A 26,107-nucleotide genomic window follows, 5' to 3' on the forward strand; every position below is an offset into this window, starting at 1 on the left:
CTCCTTCCCAAATCAGGGGAGTGGGACTGAAAGCTCCAAACCTCTAATCACCTGGTCAGTTCTAAACCTGAGCAGGACCCTGTGAGCCTCCTAAGCATGGAAGCCTTTCTGTCCCTTTCTTGACTCCAGCCTCCATGATCTTCCCTGAGTTCCAAAGGGCAGATTCAAACAGTTGCTAATCCAGGAAGGGAAGGGATGAAAAGACAAGGGAAGGGCAGCCAGGAAACAAGAGTGCAGCCTTGGGGCAGGGTCCTGGTTGACCTCAAGGGATACATATAACAATGTCTTTAAATTCTTTTAAGAGGTCAGCATTCTTCATACCAGAGAAAGACCACCTGAGGCTACATTAATGGAACCAGAGAAGCTCATCAAGAAGATTACCTGAGACCAGATTAGAGGAATGAAGGCCTTTCACACACCCTAATCTTATCAGCAACCCCACCCTTGAACCATCACCATACAACTCCTCACCAAACTCCCCTGGGTTGGAACACACAGTTTTCTAGGGCAGAAGCCCGCTCTGTCCCACTTTGCCTGACAAAGCAATAAAGCTATTCTTTTCTACTTCACCCAAAACTCGGTCTCCGAGAGATTCAATTAGGCACTGGTGTACAGAGGCTGAGCTTTCGGCATCAGTTCTCCCGGCATTCAGCCCCCATCCTTAGGTGCAGTCCAACAGTCACCTCACTAACTTAAGAAAAGATACCTTTATGGATCTTATCTCTTAGGAAATCCCAATGGTTTTAGGAGCTCTGTGCCAGAAACTGGGATGAAGAGTAAATAAATAAATATATATATATTTCTTATTATAAATCACAATATCACACAGGAATAAGTCAGCTGTTTTGAACAGTATTACACAGATGGAGTCCTCAGGTATGGGGACACATTATATTCAAAGAAAAAGAAAAGAAAAAAATTTCATGACATGTTTTTGCCATAAGGTAGTACTTTTAAAGTACCAAATGATTAAGAAAAGTTAAGCTAAAGTAACTTTGAAAAGAATAATTCAAATAATATTTTACATTTACTGTAAATTAATTTTCATGTCTAAATACATTAGAAAAGGAAATATACTCCTACTACTGTAAATAATGATGATGATTAATAGTTTTATGCACACCTGTTTGCTAAATATTTATAAACATTATTCTAAGTATCAAAAACTGTTTTATATGATGTAGAATGCTATTTACATTTGAAAACTTACAAGTAGCTATACACATGATAGAAAATAATTTTCAATAATTCCAAGGTTTAGGCCCCTTGTTTTCAAATGCTCCATAATCACTGTGACAAAGGAGAGAAAGGCAGAGGACTCCTGAGCTAGTAAGACAGTAAGCACTTTTTAGTTGGCAAATCCCCCTTCCCCTTTCATCTAGAAGTAGTGAAAATAACTTCAAATCAGGCAATAGAATGTTTTGTTGGATTGTGGATTTCGTACAAAACAGCCTTTCCCTACAGTTGGGTTTCAGTGGGAAATGAAATGCATGCAACTTTAGGGATTCAAAGCTTTTATTTGTGAATATTTACCTTAAACTATGATAAAATATTTTGTTTGGTTCCTTTTTCCCACTTTACATGCATTACTTTATCTCAGCATTAACAGAGAGACTTCTATAATATGTTTATTTAAAGGAACAAGTAGAACTGGAAGAAATGAATATAAAGGAGAATGTGAATTTTATATTAAGTGTCTTTGCTTCAAGAAAACACTCTTAGCCTCCATGAAGAATTCACTAAGCTTTTCTTAACCACTTGGATCTAACCAGCTCTGAACAATTTGCTTTATTTCTTCTTTCTCTTCCTTCATTTGTAGATGAACAAAGTGAAGTCCCTTTTGTGTGTGTGTGGGGGGGTCCATTTCCTACACTTCAAATTCACAAGTATTTAAAAACTGTGTACTACAAGTTATATTACCATGCATTAGCTGTGTCACATTTTATTTGGGGACATGTAAAACTGTATATTCCAAGTATTTGTTTTCCCTTTTAAGAAATGAATTTCCATAATGCACATAATAATAATGCCTCAGATAGGCAGCTCTATTATCTACACTTCATGGATAAGCTTCACCACTGGGGGTGGGGGGGCAGAAGTGCAATTTTATTTATAATTTCTATTGTCAGTTTTCCTTTGAAACATCAAATAGGATATTGATATTTTTTTTGGCACTTAAGCTATTTACTTACTGTGACTTAACGAACTGTTATAAAGTGAGCCATATTCCCACCGTGCATTTCATACAACTATTACTAGAACTTCTTTTCAGAAGGATTTATCTTCTAATCAATATTTTTCTTATTGTGCCATTTCCAGAAGTACTAAAGAGACTTCTCTTCTGTAACAGGATTTGATTCTGTTATGGTTTACCCTCTGTAATAGCTGTACAATGTACAACAGCAAATGTAACAGGTGGACCATCTAGTTCTTGTGATGTTGCTATCGTCCCAATTATATTTGTACGTTTCCAAGGAAGGTGAAAATCCCTCAATTGCATTATCAAGTAAAAAGCAAAGTGTTGCAGAAATTTGAAATTATGCTTGAAATCATTCTCTTCACTGAAAAAGATCATGTTAAGACATCAATGATTAGATGTTTCTAAATTATTGTTTTTGAAAGATTATTTAGTCGATAAACTCAGAGATAAAAATTCATGATCATTGATAAATATAATCTGGATTCTTTCTTTTCCTTGAACTTGGAATTTTGATATTGAAATTGAAATAGGTAGTTGTGAATTCTTCAGAGACTATACACAAAATTCCTTTTGAGAAACAGCACTCTCCATGTGATATATATTTTCTACAGATGATTTACAGGTTACAGACAGGCTGTGACCTTTCTCTCCCAATTGCAAACATATTAAGCAGAGCTGATTAACAGAGACGAAAAACACTGGGTTATTTTCTCTTACAGGGGTCTTTGACAAAGCCCTCTTCTCTGAGCCCTCCTACTTTATTCGCTTGCAAATCACTGTGCCTAAAGAGTCTTTCCTCCCCCAGCCCAAACCTGGAGCCCTGCAGCGCCATCAGTGGCAATATCTTCCTATGTGAGGGACGTCTCTTATTAAACAGAAACGCTGAATGGAAACCAATCAGATAGAGAGTTCCTTTGGCTTCAGCTTCCTGCCTGTCTGAGTTAAAAGTGATGCTCGCTGGAAGAGGGAGGCACACTGAGATTCAGCTGTGAAGATACTATAAAAAGAGGAGAGGGAATGAGAGAGAAGCAACACCAGAATTGTCAGCGCTGAGCAGGGCTAAACTCGATTCCATTGCTAAACAAGGTAAATGTTATTTACTTTGCTTGACAATATAAGCTCTTTAATTTTTGCTTTCCTGTAATGTAGTAATACAAATATTGCTTTTCTCCTAGTTGCTATATTTTTCTCTTTCCCCCTCTCTCTCTCAACATTTAAAAGCAGGTAAGAAAACGTTTAATAGTATTTGAATAAGATATTAAAATGCTCAGTGAAAAAGCTTGCAATGTTTGCTTCTTATTTTACTTTTACAAAACTGATACCTACCAAAGCTCTTTTTATAGAGCTCAAACTTGCATATGGAGCATTATTATAAAAATAAAACTAAACTTCACATTGTGTTGATTTTGGTGGCTTTGAATTACTCACATATTAATTGTGTTTGTGTATACTATTATATCAATTTTAAATGGACTCCTGGTTTTCTCATAACTTTTGTTTACATAATTTGAGTCAGAACTGTCAAAAATAAAAGACACCTTTTTCATGTCTTAATAAGAAATGATTTATTTTTAATATTAAAATGAAATGATACACAAACAGTAAAAATAACACATATATAGATGGACATAGGATGTCAGGATTGTGGTGATCACTTTACCTGGTGAAGGAGGTTTCTTCACATATTTGTAGTTCTCACTCAGGTCAATATTCTGAATGTGTACATCTGTTGGCTATAATTGCTCTCCATTATTGCAGGCAAATGTATCTTAATGTAATAAAGACTGTGGATGAAAACCACAGGAGGGAGAGAGTTTCAAAGGCAAAATTGTGTTTTATTTGAAGTGATATGGAAAATGTAATGACTTGATGGAGCATTTTTTTTTTTACTTTGCATACTTAAAATAACCATTCGCATCAATTGTATTTTCAAGCACGCTAATCTCTAAAAAGGCATGTCGAATTTTAACTAAAAGGTTATCAATATTCTACAGTGTTTACATTTAGATACTGTTAACAGTGTGTGTTCTCAGAATCTATTCTAAATAACAAAAGTGCATAAAAGTGATCACCTGTAGTAGATGAGTTCACATTTATTTGTATTAATAACTTTAGATGAGAATGTAATGGACTATAGATTTGAGGAGAAACTGGAGGTCTTTTCTGGAGATTTGTTGTAATTTAATATTGTGTTATATATCTATGAGATTAATAATCAAGATTTTTTCACAAGGTCTTTGAAATCTATGTAGCATGAAAAAATAAGTGATTTTTATAACAGCAAAAGGTGGTAACCTTTTCATGAAAGGAGGAAATCTTCATTTGGCTCTCTTTACTTATATGTAAAATTAGCAGTGTCGTCTATTTTCAGCCATAGCTAAGAATGAACTTGATCACTCAGTGTTCTTAACTTGGAAAAAAAGTATGATTTAAAAACCTCTAACTGATTCAGGAGAGGATAAATCCTATTTTCAGATTCAGACACTGCTTCATTACCTAGACAATGCTGTGTCAAGTGTAGAACTACAAAACCGGTTAATACAGGTTTGAATGGTAGATTTTTTTGAAAAATAAAGAAAATGAAATAACATGCTATTCCAGCACATAGCAGCAAAGAACTTGGACATAACATGAACAACATGCATTTGCAGTCTTGTCATCAAGCATATTATGGATTCAACTGAAGTTTTCACAAAGGAAGAGTACAAAATAATTGTATGCACTTAATAGATATATGCTGAGATGCTGAAATACTGTCATCTCTGTATTTGCTTTGAAAAATGAGAAAATGTAAGATAAAGCTCATGATATGAGCAAATCTAATTCTGGAAATAATGAATAGAAAAATGCTTCAGAGGAAGCAGGTAGTGTCAGTTTTTCTAACTTTAAGTCAGAAAGATTTGGTAGGACTAATAAAGCAAGTCATATAAGATAATATTATTTTCTAGGATGGAAAAATAAGTTTTCCCTTTATTACACGATTTGATAGCTTAAAAAACAATTGTGAAATGGTTCACATAATTATGTCACCATTATTGTATCCTTTGCATAATTGAAATAAAAATGTCTTGTACCACTGCCTACGTGTACAATATCACAATATCAAAGTTGGCTTTGAAATTACATTTTTAAATGATACGTTGCTTGACTTGATCAATTGTATGTTAGATCAGAAGCTCTTCTGAATGTTAACTTGCATGAAAAGATTTCACTTGGTATTTTACTGTGCCCCTCATACATGCAAAGTTTAGCCAGTTTAATATCGATTCTTTGGTACATACACCAAATGGGAATAAAAAAAATAATCAGAGATTTTTATTTCTGCTGGGTTACCTCTTTTTAGTGATTTGAGGCAGACACGCATTCCATACAATATTTACACAATGTATAGGCGCAGCTAATCAGAATGCTTTGGACAGTGCTTAAAATTACATAATAAAATATGTGAGTAATATGGCAATATATTGTATGCAAGAAAGTATAAATTAAGTTGAGAGTTAATTTAAAAAATACATGTGAGTGTGTCACAAATAAACGCTGGCTGTAACTTGTTCTCTGTGAAAGTGAAGAGCCTAGAATGGATCATTACTTAGTGTTAATACAAATGCTGCAATAATACAAATGCTTCATTAGTTTGCTATACTCTTTAAGACTAATTTTGTTCCCTCAAAGGTAAATTTAAAGTATAAATAAATTTAACATTTTAAAAAAACCGAGTGTGATACTTTAAGAACGTCCAATGTGATATTTTAAATATTTATACTTCTGACTTCAAGGATATATATATATATATATATATATATATATATATATATATATATATATATAAATAATTATATATAATATATGATCCTATTATATGTATTATCAAATAGTAACATTAGTAGAGTAAGTTTGGTTTATGGTGAGGTATTGTATTATAAAAACTCTACTTAGGTTCTTAGGCATTTTACTTAATTTTTCTATTTAATGAAATTTTCTAGAAGAAAACATGCTAAATGGGACCAAAGGACATTGGTTTTAATTAGCTTTGTTTTTACCTGATGTAAATTTATACATATGATTATTTTTATTGTAGGACATGAGACGTTTCCTAAGGTAAAGCAATTTCTTTCTTCGTATTTTGCATATCTGTTTTCAAAAATGAGTTGTGTCTTAAAATATATCCCCAAAAGCTTCTTAATGTCTATGACATTATCTTATTTAGGTGTTAACATAAAATTCTAGAACTTTAGAAATGAGGTTTTAACCACCTCCAACTTTGATGTTGCACAGGAAAACTGAGGTTTAGAAAAATCAGATTACATAACCAAGGCTGTCAAATTATATATGAAAAATTGTCAACGTTGTGTGAAAATATATCATCATGTGGAAACATTGTGTGAAAGTTGAGTCATGAGAATCATATTAGGAATGTATACACGCACACACGCACACAGTGATGAGTTGAAAACACTGACTACTAGATAGTTTTAAACATCCTGAAAAAGTTTTTTCTCCTATGATTCACTTCAAATTCCTCTGCCTGGAACCACCATTATCCTCATCATTAAAATATGGTAAGGAATGCACAGTGAGGAGTGTCTTTATAGCACTCTTAAATATTTTCATAGCAGTCTAATATGTTAATGCACTTATCCCTAAATTTAGCACTACTAAGAGATGGTCTTACAGCCTCATTACGATGCAAAGTGTCTGAATAAAAGCAGGATCTCTGGAGCCTAACCAAGACATTTTATATTAGAACTACTGAGAAACACCTCCCAAAACACAAAAGTCCTAATAATGGATCTTACTGCTTATGAAGAGAAAATGGAAACCTCACGAGGTATTGTTGTTGCTGTGGTGTGTGTGTGTGTGTGTGTGTGTGTGTGTGTGTGTGTGTGTATAATACATATTTATTTATTTTTAAGAGAAAAGGTGGGGAAAAGGAGAAGACCTGAATATTTTCTTTAAGTGATATTCAAGGTTTTCCTTTTTTCTCTTTTTTTTCCTTATTCCATTACTTTGCTAAATTATAAATCAATTGCAGGGGGAATGAGTGCTCTCATAGTCTCTATTTCTATTCATGAGCAAGATAATTCTTGGTCTTTCTAATTAATCAATGAAACACCACAGCATATGACTGTTTTGTAAGGTTGAATTAAAAAGCCTGCTCTACATATCACTCTTTGAGATTAATCCTACAATTGCAAAGAAAGGAGATAGCAGTGGCTAATAGTTATTATTTGATTTTTGAGTTTAAAGATGAACGTGTTCCTAAATGTACTGTAAGAAATAGATATATCTGACAGAATTTATACTGGAATATGCTAAACTCACTACAGTTTATGTATTATTAATAGAGTATCCAACGCATCATGGACTTTTCCTTCATATTTACTTGAAACAGGATGTTAGGAAAGTCATAAAAAACAAGGGACAATATTTATAGGAAGGAAGTATAATAAGGATGACAACAATGTATAGCATAACAATGTGTAATCTAAGCAAATAAACACCAACAGTTCACTTCCTATGATAAAAGATATAATTTAAATCATACTGCTTTTATAAACTAGGCCATCAATCCTAAAAGTTTTCAAAGGCGGTTTTTCCCCAGACAAGTAATTTCTTTATCATCTATTTTTTTTCTACCAAACAGGTTACTTAAATAATTTAATATAATTGCACAAAATATTTTTCAAAATATTCACATTTATGTGTTATAAATACTTCACAATGCAAAGAATATATCAGAAATCTAAGAAACTCAAATCTCTTTTTCACTGTAATGGTAATTAAGCCACAGATGAAACATTGGAGAAAACTTACAGGTCAAATTACAAAGTAACATCTACATATCTATATCTTCAGGTATTTATCTATACATCTGCATCCATATGTATTTCTGTGTATCTGTATCTACAGGTAGATCTGTATGTGTGTGTATGTACCCAAAAAATATATATGGAAAATAGAAAGGAATAACACAATCAATTATTTCAATGTATAAATTAATTATAGCCTTTAAATTGTTACAATGGTGTAACATTAGACACTAAGAATCTATTTTGTCAGGCAGTTATGGATATTATATTATGAACAAATAATAAAATGGCAATTAAAACTATTTTTAAATTTTGGAAAAATTTAAAGTTTGTGTGTTATGATTGATTTGAATAACTTTTTGAATAGGGAGAATTAGTCTTGCATTTTTTAAAACTGTAACTAGAAATAATCATTCTCCATTGAATGTCTAAAAGTCTTGACCTCATAAAATTATAATCTCTTTACCCACTCTTATGGTGGGTGGGAAAGTAAAGTAGGAATCATAATGCTGTCTCAAACCATATTAGGTAAAAATTAGATTATTATTATCAGAAAATAAGATCTTTATTGTTTTTTATTTGTTATATAAAATAGAGAGAGAGCACATTACATGATGGAATTTTATTTATTTGGTCATTTTCCATAGCCGAGGGTCAGTCAATAGGCATTTTATATTTCTTGTATTATTGGGTAAGTTAATTATTTGCTTAATTCCAAATTTTCTTTATATTAAAAACATACTAAGATTAAATAGCATTGCTTTATGTCTAATAACATATATATAATAATTTAATAAAACAGTCAAGGATAAATATTTGTATTAATTCCACTCACCAGGTAAATGTTATAACTTATTAGAACATTATAAATCAGCCATGCATGTACTGAGCAGGGATTGAAATAGGTTTAACTGTTAGAAGAGAAACAATATTTTTTCTTCTCCCCTAATCGTGCCAGTTTAACTAGATGATGTGACATTTTATATATAGTTTCAATTCAGTTATGCTTTTTCGTACAATAGCATTAAATAAGATTCAGATTTGTATTTCTGACAATATTACTCTTCCAAAGACTAAATAATTAATACACTATTATAATAATATATATGGTTTTGTATGCAAATCATATGTGTCTGTCTTTTCTGTTTAGCTTAGAATTGAGGTACCTGATACAATCATTAACAGTGAAGAAAGTTATTATCATACTGGGAATAAATATATTTTTCTTTATAATTAAAATTAACTTTGGTCAGTTTAGAATAGGGAGTTCTATTGAAATACAAATAGTGAATACCAATAATAAGCTTACAGTTTTAAATATTGCAGTTATTTTAGTTCATTACAATGAAGACTTTTTAAACAGTGCTGTCTGTATCTATATATTTATCTCTCTATATCTATTACAGATATATATATATATATATATATATATATATATATATATATACACACATATATGTATGAGGTGTCTCGAGCTCACTACTTTGGACTTGAGACCTGTGTTAAATTTTGCTTTCAATAGATAAATAGGGAAAACTGTTTTATTTAAATAAGAAATAAACTTCCAATTTTGGAATTTTTTTTTGCGATTTTAGAAAGTTAAGAGGATAATTGTTCCAATAGAATTTTAAAAAAATAAATATATATCAGGAAACTGCTTGAGTTTATAATTCCTTATACCCAAAGATGAATACTGAAACTGACGGAGACCAAATGACAGAATGGAGACTAAGAAAGTAGTGAGATTCAATTGCAGACTCAGTAGCAGAGTCACACAATAATTTAATAATAATGCTATCATGGATGTCTGGTGTCTCCCCAGATCTATGCTTCTTGTGGTTTGTTGCTGACAAATGAAGCATTGCTTTGAGATCACTGCAACCCTTTATTTAAACACAAGCATGGAGATGGCGCTCCATTTTACCCAAGACTAAACTGTGTTTATCGAAGGCTTACATTGAAATTGAGCTTTAAACATATTCAAGGAGGAAAAAAATTTTATTTCAGGATAAATATGTCACTTGTATATGTCTTGCATTATATTTCAATGACCATATTTTTAAACTGCACTCTTCTAAAATTACAAGAAAATGTAGGTAAACAGCCCCTATGGAAAGAGCGTTGAGGAAACTCTACCCCAGAATGAAAATTTTATTTAGATTGTGGGTTTGGACAAACATATCCTTAAGTATTTATAAGTAACATTTTGTTATATAAAATATGGAACTGAAAGCAGATTTTAGAAAATAATCATTATAGAATTCTATACATAGTCATACATTACAGTGGCTTTCTACAAATAAGAGATGTTTTATAAACTATCAGGGATATACATTTTATTAAAATTACAATTTCATATCATTTTTCTAAATGTAATTACTTGATGTTTTTATTACCTTTCATCCAGTATTTTTACATATGTCAACAGGAACCCATTTGAAACTAATCTTTATCTCCATGGTGAGAAAAATTTTAAAGTATTAAATAGTCAATTTGCTAAAAGTAGATTTTTAACCAATTTAATATATAAGAAAGTAAGCATACAGTAAGATTATGGAAGGAATTTTTAGTCTTTAACATGTGATTAAAAAGTTCTCAATAAAAAAATATACTGATAAGATATATCAAATGATATACTAGTAATATATAACTATATAATTCATTAATAAGTTACTATTTCTAATATGCTAGGTGACGTATTGTGCTGAAAGTGTTAAATGTTATTTTCTCCTTTAACTATAACTATAATCTATGAGGAAAGAAATTATCCACATCCATCTTCTTTTATCCTTTCCCTTCTGCTTGAATTCTGAATTGTTTGGTGGCTAAAATAGACTTAAGTTATACGTTGCCCACTGACGTCTTCCAAATTGAATGTAAGTCTATAGTGATTCACCAACAGCAGATTTATTTTTCCATGCAATGAACTGTGATAATTTATTTCTCTTGCTACTTTTAACTACTTGTGCTTTCTTACCTTCACTGCAGCTTTAGCTTTGCTGCTACTTCTGTTTCCATACTTATGGCTTTGCTTCTAACTCCATATCAGTTTTCCCTAGCCCCACTCCTCCTCTACATCCAAGACAGAATATATTTAACTACCAGTGCTTTTCCTCCTTAATTTGGCTTGCACTTTGGGGAGATGATTCAGTGACCTGTAATAGAAAAGTAGCTTTTCTAACATGAGAAACTCCTTAGATGAGGTGCTAATAAAAACTGGTCAATATATTTGTGGGCAATTTTAGAAACTCTTCTCTTCTGTTCCACCTCTCCCAACTTTTATTTTCTAATTGACTGAAAATGGGTCTTATAGGGAGTTGAATATTACCAAGGTCACAATTCATTAAAAAGAGATAAGTAGAACAAGGAGACGTGGTACTACTGACAAGTGGATTTGACTGCAGGTCCAGGAATGGAGCCCTGCCACGTAATACAGCTGCAGGAGGATTTTGGAGAATCGTTAAGAAAAATTGGGACTTGAAAATCTAAGGCTATCCTTGTATCCTTGTATGTTAATACTCATAAGTTGTGTGTGTGAGGCGACAAGTTGGCAGTGTTTTGATATTGACTGCTTGGCCTCAGGAATCCCAAATTGGATACATACAAACATTTTACATTAAGAAGCTGATTTTGTGTTCCATTTCCATGTAGTAGAAATGACAGTCCATCTTACAGTTTGCAGGTGTTGGTAGAAGCAGTGCTTCTCATAACATCAGTAGAATAATGTAGTGTCCTAAATGTGTGCAGAAGTCTGTTCAGAATCCTATAGGCACTCTTTGTATTCTTTTCTTTTAAGCTCACTATCAGGAAAAAGATCTTCGGATTATTTGTAGTAGTTAATTAATTTGGCTGATTATTTCATTTTCTTACCTTTGAATTTACTCATTATTGAACACCTGCTACACGTCCTAGGCTCTACGCTGTTGTGGAACATGTGCTGAGAAGATCTTCACATGGAAACCACTCTTATTTCCAAACAGCTTCAGTTGTTAGAGATTTTCCTTTTGCCATAAGTGACAACATTTATCTGTTTGTAAATTCTCTCTTTATTTTGTCTTAGTTTTGCTTGGTATTAATCTTTATTTCACCCCTATGTAATAGTATTAAAAGAAAAGCATTCAAAGAAAACTTTGTCCAGCCTATATTTTTTCTTCAGTATAAACAACACTCATTACTTCAATTTTAAAGTAAGTAACATTTTACAGACTGCTCTACCATTCTAGTTGTCCTGTGTGAATTGAACTCTTGTTTGATATTGTCCCTAAAATTGAAATCAATAATCCTAATACGTAACAGGGAGCACACAATAAGTAGGACTATAACTCCCTTTTAAAAGCTACTTTTCAAATTAATCCAAGACCGTTTTTCTATTCCTCTTCACTGCTTCCAAAACACATACAAAGAAAAAAAAAATGTCTTTATGATTTGTAATTGTGTCTTGTAAGACAAAATGCCAAATCCTTACATATATACACTAGTCACATCTTACATTGGTCTTTTACTATCTAGTCCTTCAACCACTCTTCTTATAAAAACCTTCATATCTCTTTGCTGTATTGTTATAATAAACGTTTAGTTGCTCACCTAGCCAACAGTATATTTAATTAATAATACATTCCACAAAGTATAATTTTATAAATTAAGAATACACTCAATAACAATTTCTCCCTTATCCCCAACCCATCACATCTAGAAATACATCAAGTACATCTCAGCCTTGGATCCAAGTCTTCAGCCATTGATTTTTATCTTATATTTTAATGTTTTCCTGCTAAATTATGAGTCTTAAAAATATGACCACATACTTAAAGGGCCCAAAGTATACATTTCATGATCAAAACTATCCTGAAATCTTTTTTTTTAACATCTTTATTGGAGTATAATTGCTTTACAATGGTGTGTTAGTTTCTGCTTTATAACAAAGTGAATCAACTATACATATACATATATCCCCATATCTCCTCCCTCTTGCATCTCCCTCCCTCCCACCCTCCCTATCCCAACCCTCTAGGTGGTCACAAAGCGCAGAGCTGATCTCCCTGTGCTATGCGGCTGCTTCCCACTAGCTATCAGTTTTACATTTGGTAGTGTATATATGTCCATGCCACTCTCTCACTTTGTCACAGCTTACCCTTCCCTCAGGTGGCTTCCATGTCCTGGCTATTGTAAACAGAGCTGCAGTGAACATTGTGGTACATGACTCTTTTTGAATTATGGTGTTCTCAGGGTATATGCCCAGTAGTGGAATTGCTGGGTCATATGGTAGTTCTATTTTTAGTTTTTTAAGGAAGCTCCATACTGTTCCCCATAGTGGCTGTAACAATTTACATTCCCACCAAGAGTGCAAAAGGGTTCCCTTTTCTCCACACCCTTGATTGTAGATTGTTTGATGATGGTCATTCTGACTGGTGTGAGATGATATCTCATTGTAGTTCTGATTTGCATTTCTCTAATGATTAATGATGTTGAACATCCTTTCATGTGTTTGCTGACAATCTGTATATCTTCTTTGGAGAAATGTCTATTTAGGTCTTCTGCCCATTTCTGGATTGGGTTGTTTGTTTTTTTTCATATTGAGCTGCATGAGCTGCTTGTAAATTTTGGAGATTAATCTTTTGTCAGTTGCTTCATTCGCAAATATTTTCTCCCATTCTGAGGGCTGTCTTTTCGTCTTGTTTATGGTTTCCTTTGCTGTGCAAAAGCTTTTAAGTTTCAGTAGGTCCCATTTGTTTATTTTTGTTTTTATTTCCATTTCTCTAGGAGGTGGGTCAAAAAGGATCTTGCTGTGATTTATGTCATACAGTGTTCTGCTTACGTTTTCCTCTAAGAGTTTGATACTGTCTGGCCTTACATTTAGGTCTTTAATCCATTTTGAGTTTATTTTTGTGTATGGTGTTAGAGAGTGTTCTAATTGCATTCTTTTACATGTAGCTGTCCAGTTTTCCCAGCACCACTTATTGAAGAGGCTGTCTTTTCTCCATTGTATATTCTTGCCTCCTTTATCAAACATAAGGTGACCATATGTGTGTGGGTTTATCTCTGGGCTTTCTATCCTGTTCCACTGATCTATATTTCTGTTTTTGTGTCACTACCATACTGTCTTGATTACTGTAGCTTTGTAGTATAGCCTGAAGTCCAGGAGCCTGATTCCTCCAGCTCCATTTTTCTTTCTTTTTTTTTTTTTTTGCGGTACGCAGCCCTCTCACTGTTGTGGCCTCTCCCATTGCATAGCACAGGCTCTGGATGCACAGGCTCAGAGGCCATGGCTCACACGGGCCCAGACGCTTTGTGGCATGTGGGATCTTCCCAGACCAGGGCACAAACCCGTGTCCCCTGCATTGGCAGGCGGACTCTCAACCCCTGTGCCACCAGGGAAGCCCTCCATTTTTCTTTCTCAAGATTGCTTTGGCTATTTGGGGTCTTTTGTGTTGCCATCAAAATTGTTAATTTTTTTTTTTCTACTTCTGTGAAAAATGCCATTGGTAGTTTGACAGGGATTGCATTGAGTCTGTAGATTGCTTTGGGTAATACAGTCATTTTCACAATGTTGATTCTTCCAATCCAAGAACATGGTATATCTCTCCATCTGTTTGTATCATCTTTAATTTCTTTCATCAGTGTCTTACAGTTTTCTGCATACAGGTCCTTTGTCCCCTTAGGTAGGTTTATTCCTAGGTATTTTATTCTTTTTGTTGCAATGGTAAATGGGAGTGTTTCCTTAATTTCACTTTCAGATTTTTTCATCATTAGTGTATAGGAATGCAAGAGATTTCTGTGCATTAATTTTGTATGCTGCTACTTTACTGAATTCATTGATTAGCTCTAGTAGTTTTCTGGTAGCATCTTTAGGATTCTCTATGTATAGTATCATGTCATCTGCAAACAGTGACAGCTTTACTTCTTCTTTTCCAATTTGGAGTCCTTTTATTTCTTTTTCTTCTCTGACTGCTGTGGGTAAAACTTCCGAAACAATGTTGAATAATAGTGGTGAGAGTGGGCAACCTTGTCTTGTTCCTGGTCTTAGTGGAAATGGTTTCAGTTTTTCACCATTGAGGACGATGTTGGCTGTGGTTTTATCATATATGCCCTTTATTATGTTGAGGTAAGTTCCCTCTATGCCTACTTTCTGGAGGGTTTTTATCATAAATGGGTGTTGAATTTTGTTGAAAGCTTTTCTGCATCTATTGAGATATCATATGGCTTTTATTCTTCAATTTGTTAATATGGTGTATCACATTGATTGATTTGCCTATATTGAAGAATCCTTGCATTCCTGGGATAGACCCCACTTGATCACGGTGTATGATCCTTTTAATGTGCTGTTGGTTTCTGTTTGCTATATTTTGTTGAGGATTTTTGCATCTATGTTCATCAGTGAGATTTGCCTGTAAAAACTATCCTGAAATCTTTTTTTTTTTTTTACATCTTTTTTGGAGTATAATTGCTTTACAATGGTGTATTAGTTTCTGCTTTATAACAAAGTGAATAAACTATACATATACATATGTTCCCATATCTCTTCCCTCTTGCGTCTCCCTCCCTCCCACCCTCCCTATCTCACCCCTCTAGGTGGTCACAAAGCACCGAGCTGATCTCCCTGTGCTATGCGGCTGCTTCCCACTAGCTATCTATTTTACGTTTGGTAGTGTATATATGTCCATGCCACTTTCTTACTTTGTCACAGCTTACCCTTCCCTCTCCCCGTATCCTCAAGTCCATTCTCTAGTAGGTCTGTGTCTTTATTCCTGTCTTACCTGTAGGTTCTTCATGACATTTTTTTTTCTTAGATTCCATATATATGTCTTAGCATATGGTTTTTGTCTTTCTCTTTCTGACTTACTTCACTCTGTATGACAGACTCTAGGTCCATCCACCTCACTACAAATAACTCAATTTCGTTTCCTTTTATGGCTGAGTAATATTCCATTGCATATATGTGCCACATCTTCTTTATCCATTCATATGATGATGGATACTTAGGTCGTTTCCATCTCCTGGCTATTGTAAATAGAGCTGCAATGAACATTTTGGTACATGACTCTTTTTGAATTACAGTTTTCTCAGGGTATATGCCCAGTTGTGGGATTGCTGGGTCATATGGTAGCTCTATTTGTAGTTTTTTAAGGAACCTCCATACTGTTCTCCATAGTGGCTGTACCAATTCACATTCCCAACAGCAGTGCAAGAGTGTTGCCTTTTCTCCACACCCTCTCCTATCTTGAAATCTTTATAAAAATATTTTAGGTATGATTTAGTGTAAGTTCCCTGGAAGAAAGGCCAAAGCTTTCATGATATTTATGGAGTTTTCATATCATCCTGAAAAAGTATGGACTGCTTAACAGTTTATAAGTTAAAATATTTGTACTTAACAAGTTTATCAAAATAATAGTAAAAATGCACTTGATTGGTGTTGTCAGTAGACATACAATGTCTTCCCAGCTGTATATACTAGTTGTCTTATTAGTAGTTTATCTTCATTTCTGGGTGCAAATTGTCTCATGTATAATAAAATGCAATGAACAGGAAGTGTAGATAGGTAATATTTTATGGTTGGAAGGTCAAGCAAAGTCCTGGAGTCAGACGTTCAAAGTAGAAAAGCCAGTTTTACTATCTACTTCATGTATGAGTTTGAGAAAGTCTTTTAATGCTTCAACGCTCTTGAAGCTTCCTGAGAAAAGATATGAACAATATCTACATTATAGTGTATTATGAAGAGACACTTCTGATCCTATAATAACTGCTCTTATTAAGAATGTTATTGCTCAGGTTCATTATAACTAGGTAAAGTGCACTGAAACTTTTCATGTAGTGTAAGAGACACCTAGCTTAATTTGATGACTCTTTCATTGCTCTTGAAATTAGATAAGGTAAATCTGGAAGTCAGTTACAACATTATGAATATAAATATTCATACATATCATGTGGTTCCTTAAGTTGACATAGCATACAATGAAAATATTTTATATTCTGAAAAATTTTGTGGTGTAAATTTATACCATATTGAAATTAATATAGAATATTTACAATCATAGGTAGAATACGATAAAGTTAGAATGAGTACATTACACATGGATCTTGGAGATATGAATGAGTTATGAAAGTCTTTGAAATCAATGGTACTAAAATTTCATAGTATCTCCTATCATCACATATTTTAATGCTGGGTATTTAACTTTCCTTTTCTATCATTTTTATGGTTTTCTCCCTTTTATTTTTTGAATTACATTAATAACTAAAGTGAATGGTATTCTTGAACTTAAAGTGAATAGAGCTTATAAAGATGGTTTATTTGTACAAGAATTTTACTGTGGTTTGAAAAATGTAGTTCAAACAAAAATGATAATAATGGGGCTTCCCTGGTGGCACAGTGGTTGAGAGTCTGCCTGCTGATGCAGGGGACACGGGTTCGTGCCCCTGTCCGGGAGGATCCCGCATGCCGCAGAGCGGCTGGGCCCGTGAGACATGGCCACTGAGCCTGCGAGTCCGGAGCCTGTGCTCTGCAATGGGAGAGGCACAACAGTGAGAGCCCTGCATACCACAAAAAAAAAAAAAAAAAAAAAAAAAAAACAGATAATAATGATTGCATACTTGTAACATTCACTAAAATTAACTTGGAAGTTATATTTGTGGTGAATGATTTGATTGTTTGTTCCTAATCTTTGTAAAATGAGTTAGTATTCATAAAATATAGAAACTATTTTAAGTTATATTTAGTAAATATTTACTATGATATAGCATTTTTCTGGGTGCTGAGGTTATAGCAGTGAACATGATACCAAGTGTTTCTAATCACCAGAAGATACTTTCTTGGGGAGTAATACAAATAACAAGTAAGATAAATATGGTACTGATGAATGCTGAAAAAATAGGCAGTGGAGTGGAGAGTTTCTGAAGGGGTGGGTGGACTTTATCAAGGTAGTTAGGGGGCGTTTTTTGAGACGGTGATATTTAAATTGGTTCTGAATGGAGAGAAGGAAATATCATGAAAAGCATCATTTTAGGTGGAAGAAATGGCAAGTTCAAAAGCTCTGGCATGTTAATAAATTTTGCTCTTTTTCTATATAATATTCTAATTAAAAGTAATTTAATTTGTAAAAACTAGATTGTTATATTATGCTTACTTAGATACTTATAAACTTATTAATAAAAATGTGAAGTGGACACTTTCTATTTCTCACCTTAATGTTAACAACGTGCATTCTTGCATTTTTTCTTGCTTCATGAAACAAGTGGTTCTGATATAATATTCATCTTTGTATGTATATAAAGTTAGCCTTTTATTAAATGTTACTGTTTATATAGTGGTGGGAATTTCAGACAGCTACTATAGAATATTTAGATATCAACTCTTAGTGTCCAAGATTTTTAGTTTTCTAGTTTCTCCTGGTTGTAAGTTGAAGACTCACTGAAGCTAAGGCAGGAAAGCGTATCTTATTGTAACGAGGACATATATACCTGTATATATGTCTGTATATTTCTGTATCATTATCTGTAATGATAAGGGACAGTTAGTCTTACAACTCTCCAAAGGAAAAAATGAAAAAGAATTCCTCCTTTATCCTGAATGTCGAGGGAGGTTCTATCCTTCTTGAAGGCACTAGGGACAGCAGGATCTGTTCTAGAATTGTCTCTAATATCTCCAAATGTTGATTCCTTCCTTCAATCTGTGTGATTATATTTTGAACATAATTTTCATACTTTTTTATAGTTTCCAAAAGAAGGAGTCTAATTATGTGATTACAGTTCTTCTCTACTTCTAAGGATCTGCTGTCCTACAAGTTCCACTTTCATCATTTTGTTTGTTATGTTATGCCTACCTTTATTTTCTGGCACTTTTACGGCTTCTCTTTCTTTTTTTCTGATCTCTTTTCGATGATCTTTGGTTAAAGTTTCAGAGACATTTGTATTAGTCTTAACTGTTAACTCTTTGTCCCAGGACTGTAGACAGTCTTTTTGTTGGTGTTCAATATTTTCCTTACCATATCTGAATTAGGTGACCCTAGTCATATTCTCTTACATCCTTATATACAATGTATTTGCTGGAAAAGTGACCTTTGACCTCACAAGGACTGGTTGGATACCCTTCTTTAAAAGCACCTGTCAGCACAGTACTCAATGTACATTGATAGGACTACACCATTTGTGCAAAATAAACAATTATAATGACAATATTCTCACCCCAAATAACATGTAGATAATATGCTTCTTATCCTACCAAATTGTGTTCATTTTGGCTAAAATGTAATTTACAGTTATAAAACAAAAATGAAAATATGCCCAATTTGGAGTTTTAAGATTATATCATAAATCGTTATTGGTTATTTGATGTTTTCAATAAGGAAACACAATGGTCTATGTATTTTGGGTGAATCATGCTTTGGTAAATAATTCTTTCAGTAAGTTCTACACTGCTTAATTATAAAACTGATTCATACACCACATTGGAAGGTGTGGTGTTTATAACTTTTGATCTGATGCTAACTCTATATCTCCTAACTCCCTCCTTCTTCCCTTCCCAGTGTTAAATCTGCCTGCCATTCTTTTGAGCAACAGAGAAGGGAAGAAATCATGTTTATTTAAATACTAACTGTAATGGTTAAAAGCTTGGATTCTTGAGCCAGAAACACCAGCTTTATGTCTTGCCTCCAGTGTGGTCTCAATGAATTTATTTCATCTTCCTAAATTTCAATTTCCTCAGGTGAAAATGTGGATAATTGTAATATTAGGGTTGTTGCAAGACTGATTATGATAATACGTATATCAAAGTGCTTATTATAATAGCCATTTAATAAATATTAATTTTGCCACTATTCTTATTATATTCAGAATGTACTCAAACTGTCAGTTTCTAATACTGTTTTTAGGGAATTTTACCAGGAATTTTACCAGTGTATTTGGGGAAAAGTAGTTATAATATTCTGTACATGTTTCAGGACTTTTCTTTGTCTAAACTTTTTTTTCTTTCTTTTTTTTAACTCATTATTTATGTATTTTTGGCTGCATTCTGAAGTCAATTGTTGCTGCGGGTGGGCTTTCTCTAGTTGTGGCGAGCGGGGGCTACTCTTCGTTGCAGTGTGCAGGCTTCTCATTGTGGTGGCTTTTCCTGTTGCAGAGCATGGGCTCTAGGTGCACAGGCTTCAGTAGTTGTGACACACAGGCTCAGTAGTTGTGGCTCACGGGCTTACTTGCTCCGCGGCATGTGGGATCCTCCTGGACCAGGGCTCGAACCCAAGTCCCCTGCATTGTCAAGCAGATTCTTAACCACTGCACCACCATGGAAGTCCCCTGTCTAAGCTTTTAAAAGAAGGCAGAAAATGAAATATAATTATACTTCCAAATAATTGATTGAAAAAGATGTTTTTGCTCAATGCTAGGATTTTACTTGATTAGGCAACATATTTTCTCCAAAGAAATCTTCACTGGCTTTTAAAAATACCATATGATCAATCATGAATGCAGAGAGTAGGAGTAACAATAAGAACATATTGGAAACATTAAAGAAATGTTGTTTAAAATTATGTAAACAATCACACTTTGAAAAAGCACAGAGCACTAAAAAAGCTCCCAATTATCAGAGGATGAAAAATATGTTTGAAAATTTATGAAAAATACATTGGTCTTGGAAGAACATTTGCCCAGTTTTCATTATTAATAAAAATACGGCCAAGTTGTCATAATGATTTCTAATGCTATTTTTAAATGAAAAAGTTTACCTTTAAAATGTGATCTCTCTCTTGGATGGAAGATTTTAAATTAAGAAAAGGATGATTCAATGCAATCAGGGATTATTAAGCAAGAAGGAACCTAACTGACATTTCATTTAATTGACTGATTTTTTACAGGTAGGGATACCAAGACCTAGAATCTAGGTCTCCAGGAATAAGTTATGTGATTAAGAATTCCTTATCAATGTAAATCATTATACTTTTTAAAATCGGTTTTGATTCATACCTTTGCATGTAAAAAACGGCATCATAGTAAGCATGAATAGCCAGAGGCAAAAAATGACTGCCATTTAATTCACCACTGTGATTGGGCCTGGCTTTCTCTACAAGCCTTACAGAAAGAATAGAATGAACCAACTCAACTCTGCATGTAGAGAAGGAAAAATAGCTTTATGCCAATTGTCTATGCTATCTGCAAGAACGAAAGTGGAGTTAACTAATTATTGCCAAAAATTTACATGGTGGAATTACATTCCAATCTGGTTTAGTAAAGAGAACGAGGGATGGGACTAAAAAGACTAGAGATAGGGGCTTTGTATTCATTTACCACTCTGGGATTTCATTTCATCATTTTAAAAATGATGGAGGGATATAAGCAGACATCTAAGGGCTTTTTCAGTTCTGAAGTCAATTAAGTTTGTGAAAATAGTTATATTAAACTATTGTTTCCATTGTTTCTCTAACAAGCTTCCATCTTGTGAGGAAAAAACAGAAAAATGGAAATAAAACAATTTGGAAGTATCTAAAGAGCTGGATTATGCTCTTATACCTGGTCTTTTTGAAGGCCTTTTCTGAGATGTGGATCCCTGTGTGTTGATGTCCCTCTAGTATTAGATCAACTGCATCTGTTCAATTGACCTTCTCCATATTGCCTAAATTTCCTGCATTCATATCAGAATTTCTGTGCATTAAAAAATATATGAGTTTGAATTTTATTATTGTCACAGATATTCAGAAATGTATTAATTTATCATGTTTACAGCACCAAGCATTCTGTGCTGCTTCACGCATTCTGTTGGCATATTCACGACAATTATAACCCATTTAAACATCAACCACTTAAAAGAAATAGTTTTCTAAAGAAATGATTTATCTTAAATCATTTTTTGTTCAGATAATTCATAGTGTAATCTCATTTGATTGAATTTATATATATATATATTTCTGCAGTTATAAAACTGTGCTCTTTAACACTATGTGTATAAATTATTTCTATATTATAGCAAAGATTGCATGAAATGGAACAATTTTCTAATACAATTGCTCAGTCTTTGGGGAAAAAAAAGTATGTCAGTTTGCCAGTTTTAAAGACAACAACTGGATTCATTTGAAGAATGCATAATTCTAATATCAAATGAATTCCTAAAAAACACTCAATTTGTAGTAGACTATATTTTTTTTTTTAAAAAAAGGAATATAGGTTAGTTATTTCTTTGAGACATGTATATATTGGTGTCTTTCAATGATTCTGTCCTTGCATATCATGTCATTGGTTTATGTCAAAAAATAATCTCTCAGGTACTTCAGGTGCTAGACCCCTCAGTTAAACCTAGAAGAAATTACTATCCCTAACCATGTTTTTTTCTATAGTGTTATGAGAGTAATAAATGTATGAGTGTGTAAGATAAGTTCTCCCAGATCACAAAAGAGCAACACACTCTGTTTCAGTGTAATGTCTTGAGGAAACATAACAATACAAGTATCTGATAGTCAATTAAACATTTTGTTTTCTCAATCTATTTACATGAAAATTAATTACTTATAGGTAAATTATTTCCTCTCCTTTAGATTTCTTACTTGAGTTACAGATTTCCTTATGATGTTTTGAAGAAGGAAATTAAACTATTCACTAATTAAATTAATCTCATTGTAGAATAACATTTTGTAATAAGGAACTACAGATTCTATTTTTCTTTGGCAATGAACCTTTATTTATAATGGTATCTTGCCCTAGTGTATGGGGAAAATGGGTAGCAGCTGTGCTGGATAAACCACACATAATTATTACATAGGATCTCTTTGCCAATGATATCGCTGCTTATGTAAAATATACATTCTTGGTGTGTATTTTATAAATGTATCATATTTCATATTACTTTTAATTGTATTTATGTACATGGAAACAGCCTCAATATTATTAGCCCTATTTATACAAGTGTAGAGAAAAATCATGTGATTCAAGTTACTTGAGGCTTATGTGATTCCTCTCCTTCCTTCCTTTGTAAGACTCAATTTTAAGAGATTTTACTTAATATTCCTTCTGTCTTTTCTACTTTATTTTTATAATTTTATGATGCCTGAAAAAATACTTTTCTTTTGGGGGAATATTCAGTTTTAAGACCATAAGTTAAGTATTGCCCATAATATGTCAATGTTAATAAGTCAATATCAGACACAGTTAAATTTACATCTTAACACATTGTGCAATTCATATGTGAAATCGATCCATTTATGAAATCAAGCTACCTAGCACAATACTTCAGCTCCCTCTTTTGGTTGGCCCAGATTGTAATATGAAAATACAAGAAAATGCCCTAACATGCTTTCATTTCTACTGGCATTTTATGATATTTGAGACAATATTTATTTCATTATTACTGCATAAAATTAATCATCTAAATCACTTTTCTAATAAAAATAAGTCAAATCTACATCTGGACTTTTTTTTACCAGTTGAATGCTAAATTATTGAACACTTCATTTTAAAGTTAAAGATGTATTTTGACACAGTTTAACTACATATTATTTAAAATAAATCAGTATTTACTTAATTTTATGAGGATTTTCAAATATGATTTCTCCAAATAAAGTATGAGCATATATGTCACATATATCTGTTTCTCACGCTCTATCAATATCTGTATCTCTAGATCTATATTCTCAACTGTAGTAGCAGATTTTTCCAGCCTAATTTTTCCAGTCTTCAAATTTGTTCTTTCCTTTCATAACCAAATATTTAATCCCAGTTCCAGTTTGCATGATAAAACACACTGAGTCCACCCCTCCAAATATTTCGTTAAAATTTCTAGGAGTGTTTCCAAAATTCTAATTTCACCTGTTACTACTTGCTTAGGATTCCTCTGCAAGTTTCTCAATTGATCTCAATGCTCAACCTTAATAGCTTCCTGCTTGTTTCCCTGAGCCCTATTAATTCTAGGACAGAATGACAATTAATAATAATAATAACATTGAACACCCTTTACAGAAGGATAAAATAAAAATGATGTTAGGGAACAGAAGACATCAGGAAAGAAATTTACAATACAGTATTTCACTGCTAAATCCAAATAGTCCAGGCAGTTTCCCAGGACTTAACTCTCGGATATCTCCATCCTTTGCTCTCAGCTTTGCTGCCATGAAGCTGGAGGGCTCCTCTCTAACCAACAGGTGTTATACCTTGACACTAATTGTTACTTGGGAGCCCAGAATCCTCAATTTTTCTCAGACTATATGAAGAGATTAACAAAAAATAAAATAATTTACTCTGATAACATTATCCCAGAGATGCCAACATTTTAAAAAATTTACATTATTAAACAGGAAGCTTAATATACCTGCATAACACATGAGCACTTGGATTTTTCAATTAGAAATCACAAGACCATTACTTAACCTATATCTACATGATTTATAGGGCCCCCGAGAACAGAAAGCGCTTTCATGAGGACAAATCACACCTTCTAATTATAGAATCTAAAATATAATTCTATTAACTTTGTCAATAATATTTTGTCACTAATAACTACCCATGGGTCAGAAATATTTTATACTATCTTTCTCTTCTAATTTTGGGTAGATACAAAAATACTTAACTTTTTTTATCTTTAATATGTAGTTCAGTGAAGGTGATACATATCTGATAAATTTTCTATGTATAATATGTGAAAACCAAATTTCTTTTGCTCTCCCTATAAATAAACAAAAGCCCAAATCAGTCTGAATGGCTTCCCTTTTTTTTCGGTTACCACTGTTTATGAAATATTCCACTTGTAACACAGGAATTGATTCAAATAATTTTGAGAAAGATAATGGGCCTTAAACTGTTTCTTTTAAAAACTGAATAAAAATTAGAATTAATGTCTTTCAGCTTATTATGAAAACCAAAGATAATACGATCTCTCTCACATGCATGTCATAATTGGAAAAGATCATATGTGTTAAGAAATAGTGGATCCCGAGGTTGAAATGGTAGCATGGGTTAGATAATGGAATTCTGCAAAGTAAGCAAAGGAACTTGAACCTGATGTAGGTGGCAGCACCAGAGACTAGTCTAGCAAGTAAATGAGAATTTACAAGACTGCGCTCTGAAATGAGATCATATGGTTTCATATTCCAACCTAGTCATGTTCTAACTCCAGTCCTAGAGGAGTGATTTGATCCTTCTGAGCCCTAATATATTTCTCTATAAGAGACCCATACTAATTTTTCATATATGTTCATTTGTGAGGCTCAAGGAAATATACCTAAAAAGTGTCTATTATGATAAAAGAAATATTAGGCAGAAAAATATTTTAAGAAAAGTACTTTGACATATGTATGTCAGAAATCAAAGAAAAAAGGAATAGAAAGAAGACACGAACAGTTTTGAGGTAATGAGTTCCTGTATTTATTAAGCTTGAAGCTTCTCATGTTGAAGAAGAGGAGACAAAGAAAAAAAAAATAATGAAAGAACTTGATAACACCCTGGTACTGAAACTCCAAATGATCTTAATGCAACCCTTTCAAAAACTATCAGGGATTAATTTAAATGAGTAAAAACATGTCTTTTCTCTCTGTGGATTAAGGAATGATGTGTTCTTTGTAACTTTCTGCTTCCTTAATTTTCTCTCAATTTCACCAAAAATTTCATAAATAAAAGTTATCATATCCTAAGTTTTATACTCTCAAAAGCATTTTTAACAGTCGGTTGAAGAAAACAGAATTTTATTTCATGAGTAATTTCCACATTGGACTTAATTTACTCTTGGATTTAAAACTACTACTCAGGAGAAAATTATGTGGCCAATCATGACACATAAACTTTCTCCCAAAATGGATAGAACCAAATCCTCAGATTTTTTAATGCAACCACTGAAAAATTCAAAGTTCATAAATAGCTAAACATTAGATAAGCATTATTATAAGGTAAATAGCATATAGTTTTTAAGTCTCCTGGCCAAATGAATTCCCTTTCTGAATTGATGGCAGACTCAAAAATGCACAATGATTATACTTTTTGTATACAAATCCTCTAATTGTTTGTGTTCACATAGTGGCATTTTGCGATGAGTACTGTATTTTTTCATCGAACAACAATCTTTCTCACCTGCATCTCTCTCCTCAGCCTAGTACAGTCTATTGATTTCAGCACTGTATTGTAGAAATGACTTGTG

General features: G+C 33.0%; 1 protein-coding gene across 1 annotated transcript in view; it reads left to right on the forward strand.

Annotated features, from left to right (window-relative positions):
* Positions 1–3,160: 3,160 nt before the first annotated feature.
* The window catches only part of CDH9 (cadherin 9), a 123,159-nt gene continuing 100,212 nt past the window's right edge, over positions 3,161–26,107 (forward strand). The window contains exon 1 of the mRNA XM_004276370.3: positions 3,161–3,286. The gene's annotated coding sequence lies outside the window, so the exon portion shown is untranslated. The remainder of the gene's footprint in view (positions 3,287–26,107) is intronic.

The sequence above is a fragment of the Orcinus orca genome, chromosome 3, assembly GCF_937001465.1.
Source record: "Orcinus orca chromosome 3, mOrcOrc1.1, whole genome shotgun sequence".
In the NCBI taxonomy this organism is placed as follows: Eukaryota; Metazoa; Chordata; class Mammalia; order Artiodactyla; family Delphinidae; genus Orcinus; species Orcinus orca.